This window comes from Mizuhopecten yessoensis, unplaced genomic scaffold, assembly GCF_002113885.1.
Source record: "Mizuhopecten yessoensis strain PY_sf001 unplaced genomic scaffold, ASM211388v2 scaffold716275, whole genome shotgun sequence".
Lineage (NCBI taxonomy): Eukaryota > Metazoa > Mollusca > Bivalvia > Pectinida > Pectinidae > Mizuhopecten > Mizuhopecten yessoensis.
In genome coordinates, this window is record NW_018480035.1 from 31,516 (window position 1) to 40,859 (window position 9,344).

Genomic DNA, 9,344 nt, shown 5'->3' on the forward strand with positions numbered 1-9,344 from the left:
GATTGGATGTGAAAAGGTGTAAGGTCAGCCTGCCCAACCATGTTGGCTTTTACTGGGAACTCTTGGTTTCGTGCAGAACTTTCCAATTCCAGTTGTCACAGTCTCTCTTACTGTGGTAAAAAAAATTGTAAGACAGTCTTAATTTATACAGCTCATCTATTCTATATCTGTTTGGAGGTGTGGATCTCATAGATTTCAAATGTGCATCATATTCCAGCTGGTGTCTTACTAGGACTTTATACAAGAGCATAATATCAAGTTTACAAGTTTATTGGTTTCCTTAGATACATTACAATGTACAACATGAGGTATCAGAGGGGTACATTCTTTATTTTAGAAGGCCGACTTTTATATTTTGGGATTCAAGATGGCTGCTACAGCCTCTGATTGGCTGGGACATTTAAAAACTTCAGTGACTTACAGTTTTAGATCCGTTTGCTTCGTTAACTTTTCCATTGAAATTAAGCCTACAGTTTTTGTCTCGCTGCAACGAAGTAGCAGAAGCGAGACTTTAAGGTGTTGCTTTTCCGGCCGCAGCGTCAACATTAAGTTTTTGCGTTTCACTTAGTTTCACTGAAAGTGTAAGTGCTAGACCAACCAAACTTGGACCATAGACCGCATTGGTGGTCAAACCGGGGGGGGGGGGGGGGGGGGGAAAGGCAAGACATATCAATCCGAATGGCTTGTTTTTTCAAATGGACATATGCTGTGTAAGTCAATGGGCTCCTGCAAAATTAATATTCTTGCCGTTTTGTCGATAGTTGATATTGTCTCTCATAACACTACTTAACGTGTATCTTCCACAGAAATAAATTCAGTAGTTTTATGATGGTAAATCTACATGTATAAAGAAACAATGTTTTACTTAGTGAACCAAATTTATTTACCCAGGGATTTGATATACTTCAAAATGGAGATAAAACCAACGTTTTTCTTTACTATAAGTCTCCACCATCATTCAGTCTTTTCTATTCCCTCTTTCTATGCATAATACAAGTCACAATTTACTGGCATTTGTCATCGTGAATGTCAGATCTTCGTAGGTAAGTTTCTCGAGTTTATTGCTCAACAATAAACATTCTAGTGCCTGCTTGAGATAGTTATACATATTTACTCGAGTTTGTTGTCTTTTTGTAAAGAATCTCTCGTGGTGAACTACTTCTCTCTACCTGGGAAAACTGGTGATGAAGGATAGTAAGGGTTTTATTTGTTTGTGTACGCTACAATGGTTACAAATATTTTTGGCATAATCTGACTGAATATATATACTTATCTTATTTTTAGTATTTAATTTAATTAAATTAGTTTTATGATAGACTTATACATGTATATGGATTTTTTTTCATTTTTCTATTTTTATGCCTCATTTAAGCAGGAAATAACATTATATTATAGAACTTAAATTTAATTATAAATATTATTTCTACTCGAATAATTCTTACTAAAAATTCTAAGAATCCCAAGCAGTTTGTCTTTCATTTTCAGAGATCGATTTTCGGAACTTGAATTTTTTTTTCCATTTTTTTTTTTGGTGCGCAAATATCAAGTAGAAGCTTTTTTGGGGATTTTCAGCCTCAAAAATACCTGTGCAAATTACATAGGTGCGCAAATTACATGGGTTTTTTATGGTAATAAAAAATGCTCATTTTTTTTTTTTATGACTTTAGTTGAATATGGTAATTCTGATTTATCATGGTTTCCTTAATGGGCAATATCAACCACACAAGTTGTAAAATTTAGCATCTGATTTTTAATGTTGTTTGTTGTAGTAAGTTTTCATACACATTGGTACATATTAACCGTAGTTTTTCATCTGCACATATATACTGTATATGGAGCACAATACATATATGAATATCATTTGGATCATTTATGAAAACTCATGAAAAGGACATTCATCATTTGTTTATTTCAGGCTCCGTGACTTACATTTGTAGAGGATATTCAATTCATGTACATATGTTCATGGTGTTTATATGAAAATTCCTTTGAAGATAAGGAAGAAGCATCCGGTATTCATATGTTTGATAAAAGATGTGACGCTTCTTTTGTTGATGGTTAAGGAAAATGGGGAAAAAATATTTACACAGAAAAAAGGAATGTAAAATTAAATATAACTAGTTGATTGAACAGTCTATTAGAAGATTAAAAAAAACACCTTTTAGATGAATTAATAAATGAGAGCTATGCAATATATTATAATATATTTAGGGGGGGGGGGGGGGGGGGGGGGGGCTTTTTCCTTAAATGACAATAGCTGTTAATAGGATGTAAAGCACACACAAACAAACAATCAATGAAATTATCAACTCAGCATTTTCATTCGACTACAGTGAAATTCACTTGTCATTTCAAAGTAAATGTGAAAATATATTTATTAGTTAATTACTATAGCAGTTAGTGGAGTGATTGGTGTGAGAACTGCAAGGATACCCCAAAGTCCCAACGGTCTTAAGGATGCCTGTACCACTGTGAAAAAAATGTAACTGTGCACTGGAAAATGATTTTACCCGTATGACTATACCTTAGATAAATCGTTTTTGAAAAGAAAAACCATACCTTACGCGACTTTTAAGAAAAATAATAGATAGAACAAAAAATAATCAACAACAGTTGTCTGGTTGGAAAAAAATCAGCGTGACTACATCGGGGTTCGAAGGAATGACTTCAGATTGATGCATTACACTTGGTTTGAAAAAAATCAGCGTGACTACACCGGGATTCGAAGGAATGACTTCAGATTGATGCATTACACTTGAACCCACTGAGCTTCCTGTACACGGTCAACAGAACTGTCTTGGTCAGAATGTAATATAGTTATATCTAAAACGAAATTAAGGGGAGGTTACTGTATAAACAAACAAAACTACATTGCAGTGGGACGGGGATCCTTAATTCATACATTTAAAAGCATATTCCACACAAATATCTGTGCTTTATTTTTGTTTCAAACTTTTACATTCCATTGAAAAATTACTGGGTGTGTCTATTGTATGGGCTACCTCTCATGTTTAAATGTGTGGCTTAAGCTTGGTGAAACATATGCTTGTTAATGAGTGTGTGTGGGTTGGCGATTGGTAAAAATCCGATACTGCTGTCCAAAATGCTCAGAATTTACATTTTATGAGTTAGTGATTTATCTATACAAATATAAAATTTGTTCAATGATGAGGACCATTTGAATTTTCAACGAAATTTGTGTTATTTTGTATGTGCCATTTTTACTGTAATTGCAATAAAATACTTACCAACAGATTATGTTATTTATTTTTTAAGTGTTTTTAGCTCACTTGGCCTTTAAGGGCCATGTGAGCTTATGCCATGGCGCATTGTCTATCTGTTTGTCCCTCGATTTATCTGTTATATTTTTTTCATTTCAATTAAATGTCCCCTTACAGATATATTGAGTCCCTGGCACACTATTGCTGTGATAGCGCAGCACGTTCAGATTTCGCTTGCGAATCAGGTTTCTTGCCATATGGCCAGAATGTCCTGGCACATACTCGGCAATATTGCCACATCTTTGCGGTGATATTGAGGCACACTATTTGCATTGCCATGAAAGTCCTACTGGCGCATTTTTGGCGATAAAGCCAGAATGTTCCCATAAAGCCAGAATGTTCTGGTGCACTTTCGGCAATGTCGCCACAGGCTAGGGTTCTGGTGATATTGTGACTCACCCACTTTGCATGTCTTGGCAAGGAAGTATGACAATATTGCAACAGGGTTGTGGAGTACATATATAGTTTTTAGATAGTAATTCATCATAGCTTATATTAATCAGAGATTGGTTACAAAGTTCAACACATAATATATATTAGTAGAACGTGATGCATTAATTCATATTGAAAGATTTGGTCAAATATGAATTATATATATCAGTATGTGTCAATTGGAAAATCAAGATACGGATTTTCTACTTATTGCAAAATCTCTGCTAAGAGCTAACTGTAAAATAATGTTTCTGTAATCTTGAGTACGACACAGTTTAAACAAGGGGCCCAATGGGCCTGCATCGCTCACCTGGTATTAATCTCAGACTTGTAACCTTGAAAGTGAAACCTTACAGGCAAAATATCAGTGTTTATGGCTATAAGTCATTCATGAGAACCTGTTCAAAGATTTAGACACATATGACCCCTGTGACTTTGAAAGTCAAACAAGGTTATTATGTTGAACAAACTTTATAGTCCTTCATCTCAGCATGCAACTTGCCAAATATCACCAACCTAAACCTCTTATTAATTGAAATGAAAAATGGTGTAACAATTAAGGTACATTAATCTCGCACCTGAGGTCAAAGACGATAACCCACCACACCTGTCTCAGATGTTTACGGTCTGGGGTATGTGAAGGCGTTATTCCGGTTACCAAATTGGTTACTTCCATAAACCAAAGCATGAGACCAGGGCCCGTATAACATGAAACCGTTCTCATGCTCAAGCACATATTCTGAGCTCAAACCAACTTTCTTGCAACTCACTTATATCATGTAAAACGATAAAAAAAAAGTTAAATGTAAATATTGAAAACAGTATTCTGCCTCAATTCTCGTCAACTTGTTTCCAATCATTGACAAAATAAGACTTTATTATTTTATAACCCTTACCGGAACAAGAAATTAGGCTTGAGAACAAAATCGATGCCTGAGCATGATAATGGTTTCATGAATACGGGCCCTGACCCTGGTCAGAGGCCTTGCCTACCAATCGTAAGTCGGATGATGATGAAAACAGTATGATATATGTCAAAATTCAAAGGTCAGTTGAAACAACTCTTGTCAATCTATGGGTCTAAGTCATATTGGTTACAAATCAATAGGTTTATTCTCCACATCTTACTAAATTTAGTATAATGACATATATATATATATATATCAGTCTGAAGAATCTCCTAGAAGAGATGAAAGTACTAAAGACTCGCTGTTGAGAATTTTTCTTTTTATGATATTTCTTCGTCCGTAAGGATCATTTTTCTGATTTATAATATATATGTATATAAACATATCTGAAGGGCAAGTTATTTGGTCAAAGGTCAAAGTCATTCCCATTTTTGATACCATATATTGATAACATCGAATAAAATTAATACATCAGTTTTGTATCTCGGACATTGTGTCAAAAGTCAGGTCACAGTAGTCAAAACAGCTCAGAATATTATAGTTTTTTAAGTGAAAAGTTGGTCGTCAAGGCCAAAATTAGGTTTTCCAATCTATATTACAACATAGTTTAAGCTTCTGTACCCTTTAACTTGACCCACTTGGATGTTTTGATCGAGTTGCTATGCCGGAGCGTAGCAGTACACCATGCCCTACCTAAGATGCACTCCTTGAAAGTCCAATACTTCAACATGGATTATTCATAAACCGTCTCATTGGAAACAATCCATTGCAGAAGGTTCATAGGCTCGAAAAAAACCGCATAAATTGATCATGATATCATTTGTTAAGAAACTTTCAAACACGGAAAAAGTCACGGTTCTGCAGTTCAGCACGGATTTGTCGAGACGTCTCAATGACAACCGTCCATTCCAGAAAGACCACATTGTATGGACGTATCCTGATCGTCCCCGTAGGAACAATTCAGCATCCATTTTATTACATCTTGGCTATAGGTTACCATGAAAGGAAATCAAATTTTTGAAATTGTTAATATTTCTTAATATTTTATTTATCATCGTAATTTTGTTTAATTTTAAATGTTGAATGCCTTTTTTTCCCAGAACACACTGGATATTTGTTTTTCAAATGTGAATAGCCTTTTGAATATACCTATTCTTTTATCCTGAATGTGGCATTTACCGTGCTTTACAGAACAGGATACGATCCTCTGGCACACTGAAAAGTTGTAAGATCGTAAGTCACTGGCGTGGATGGAATAAGTGTGTAAATTGCTCTCTGTACGACAGAGCCTGCGACTATAGCAATTGGTTACTGTATATATTAATTTAAAAAAAACGTGTATCATGAGATCAAATTTGTTATGTTGAAATATAATTTGTTCACACGATATGCATTCTCGCACTACCGAAAGGCGCCGCGTTGGGATAATTGGTCAATAACTTTTACTTGGATAAAGTCCTACAGAGTTTGTAAAAAAAATGTGACCTTAATTAAGTCATATTCAGTTTTGTTGCTGTTTTCTTTCGTTCACGCAGACGACTTTCCATGGTATGCTACAATCTTTGCAAACATAAATGGTCCTAACCCATGTTAATATCAGAAGAAATCCAAAATTAATGTCAAAGGGATCAATTTATTTTATAACAATATTATAACGTAATCTATATAACAGCAATTCGGATTGTATCATTGATAACAAGAAGGGGAAATATAACAGCATGTTCCCCGCACGTGTCGTAGTCAAGTTTCCCTGATACCCCGTGTTAGGAGCCTCTCCAGAAAAAAATGAATAAGATTTGGTTGCTGTACATGGTTTTAAAGTCCTATGAACGGCTAAGGCTAAAAAAGCATAGATATGTTTGTTTCAATTACCCCGACCGACCCTAACAATTGTATCTCACTCTAATTGCACTGAAACGTCCCATTCCTACACGCCAAAATTCTAAGTATCTATTTCAAAGGTAGGTATGAAAACCGAATTCTAATCCCATATTATGATTTAAAATCTCTCTAAAAACAAAAATGAAAATTAATACAAATGGTCTGAATAACTATATGCCACCCCCGATGAGGAGGAAAGCTCTTCTCGTATATAGCTTCATAAGGACGGGGACATTTTTACCGAATAGGTCCAAATACATCTGTAACAAATTCTCAAGTCCCTGTGATTCTATCGGCAAAATGTGACGACCTCTCACTCTATTCAGCCAGTAGAAAACGAGAACTAATCCGCTATCGAGCAATTCATTGTGGGCGAATTCTCGGCAGTAGGATGTGTTGACACTTTTTGCGATTCAATATCTACATCTTTTCCTGAAAGAGGTGTTTGTTTATTGTTTATGTATTGTAAGTATTCACATATTTATTGAAGTCATACACTGCATTATATGATATTCCTTGCAGTCCTATTTCTCACCCCTAGTGTCACTCCCATCCTCTCTCATGCTTCCCACCTCATAATAGCAGTCACCCCTTTAACCAAAAGGCCCAGGGTACTGATATTGGACCTGTAGCATGCTGGGATGAAGGACTACCAAGTTTTTGCTTGCTGTCCTACTCCTTTATACATATCTCAACCTCCCCAGCTTCCCCCTACGTTACATACTCATACCGACCCACCCACCCCCCACCCCCGCACCTACATTGTTACCCATACCGCCCCATCCCCTACATTGCTGCCCATCATACCGCCCCATCCCTTACATTGCTGCCCATATCACCCCATCCCCTACATTGCTGCCCATACCGCCCCATCCCTTACGTTGCTGCCCATACCGCCTGTCCCTTACATTGCTGCCCATACCACCCCATCCCCTACATTGCTGCCCATCCCGCCTATCCCCTACATTGCTGCCCATACCCCCCCATCCCCTACCTTGCTGCCCATACCGCCCCATCCCGTACATTGCTGCCCATACCGCCCCCTCCCCTACATTTCTGTCCAACCCTGTACATGCTCCTCTTAGATCGAATAACTCAGTATCTAAAAACGGACATTTGATATAAATACTAGCTGATATTTATTTATTTATCTATTTATTTTTCAATAATAAGTCCTATTTCTCACCCCTAGTGTCACTCCCATCCTCTCTCATGCTTCCCACCTCATAATAGCAGTCACCCCTTTAACCAAAAGGCCCAGGGTACTGATATTGGACCTGTAGCATGCTGGGATGAAGGACTACCAAGTTTTTGCTTGCTGTCCTACTCCTTTATACATATCTCAACCTCCCCAGCTTCCCCCTACGTTACATACTCATACCGACCCACCCCCCCCCCACCCCCGCACCTACATTGTTACCCATACCGCCCCATCCCCTACATTTCTGTCTAACCCTGTACATGCTCCTCTTAGATCGAATAACTCAGTATCTAAAAACGGACATTTGATATAAATACTAGCTGATATTTATTTATTTATCTATTTATTTTTCAATAATAAGTCCTATTTCTCACCCCTAGTGTCACTCCCATCCTCTCTCATGCTTCGCACCTCATAATAGCAGTCACCCCTTTAACCAAAAGGCCCAGGGTACTGATATTGGACCTGTAGCATGCTGGGATGAAGGACTACCAAGTTTTTGCTTGCTGTCCTACTCATTTATACATATCTCAACCTCCCCAGCTTCCCCCTACGTTACATACTCATACCGACCCACCCACCCCCCACCCCCGCACCTACATTGTTACCCATACCCCCCCATCCCCTACATTGCTGCCCATAACGCCCCATCCCTTGCATTGCTGCCAATACCGCCCCATCCCCGACATTGCTGCCCATACCGCCCATCCCCTACATTGCTGCCCTTACCGCCACATCCCTTGCATTGCTGCCCATACCGCCCAATACCGCCCCATCCCCTACATTGCTCCCCATACCGCCCCATCCCCTACATTTCTGTCCAACCCTGTACATGCTCCTCTTAGATCGAATAACTCAGTATCTAAAAACGGACATTTGATATAAATACTAGCTGATATTTATTTATTTATCTATTTATTTTTCAATAATAAGTCCTATTTCTCACCCCTAGTGTCACTCCCATCCTCTCTCATGCTTCCCACCTCATAATAGCAGTCACCCCTTTAACCAAAAGGCCCAGGGTACTGATATTGGACCTGTAGCATGCTGGGATGAAGGACTACCAAGTTTTTGCTTGCTGTCCTACTCATTTATACATATCTCAACCTCCCCAGCTTCCCCCTACGTTACATACTCATACCGACCCCCCCACCCCCCACCCCCGCACCTACATTGTTACCCATACCCCCCCATCCCCTACATTGCTGCCCATCCCGCCTATCCCCTACATTTCTGCCCTTACCGCCACATCCCTTGCATTGCTGCCCATACCGCCCAATACCTCCCCATCCCCTACATTGCTGCCCATAACGCCCCATCCCTTGCATTGCTGCCAATACCGCCCCATCCCCGACATTGCTGCCCATACCGCCCCACCCCTTACATTGCTGCCCATACCGCCCCATCCCCTACATTTCTGTCCAACCCTGTACATGCTCCTCTTAGATCGAATAACTCAGTATCTAAAAACGGACATTTGATATAAATACTAGCTGATATTTATTTATCTATTTATTTTTCAATAATATTGAAATATTAGTGTATTAAATACAAAACCGTTTTCAGATAGTGACATTTTTTGGTCAACTATCCCGTTGTTTACATACTACGTACGTATACATATCAACGAAACGCAGCACG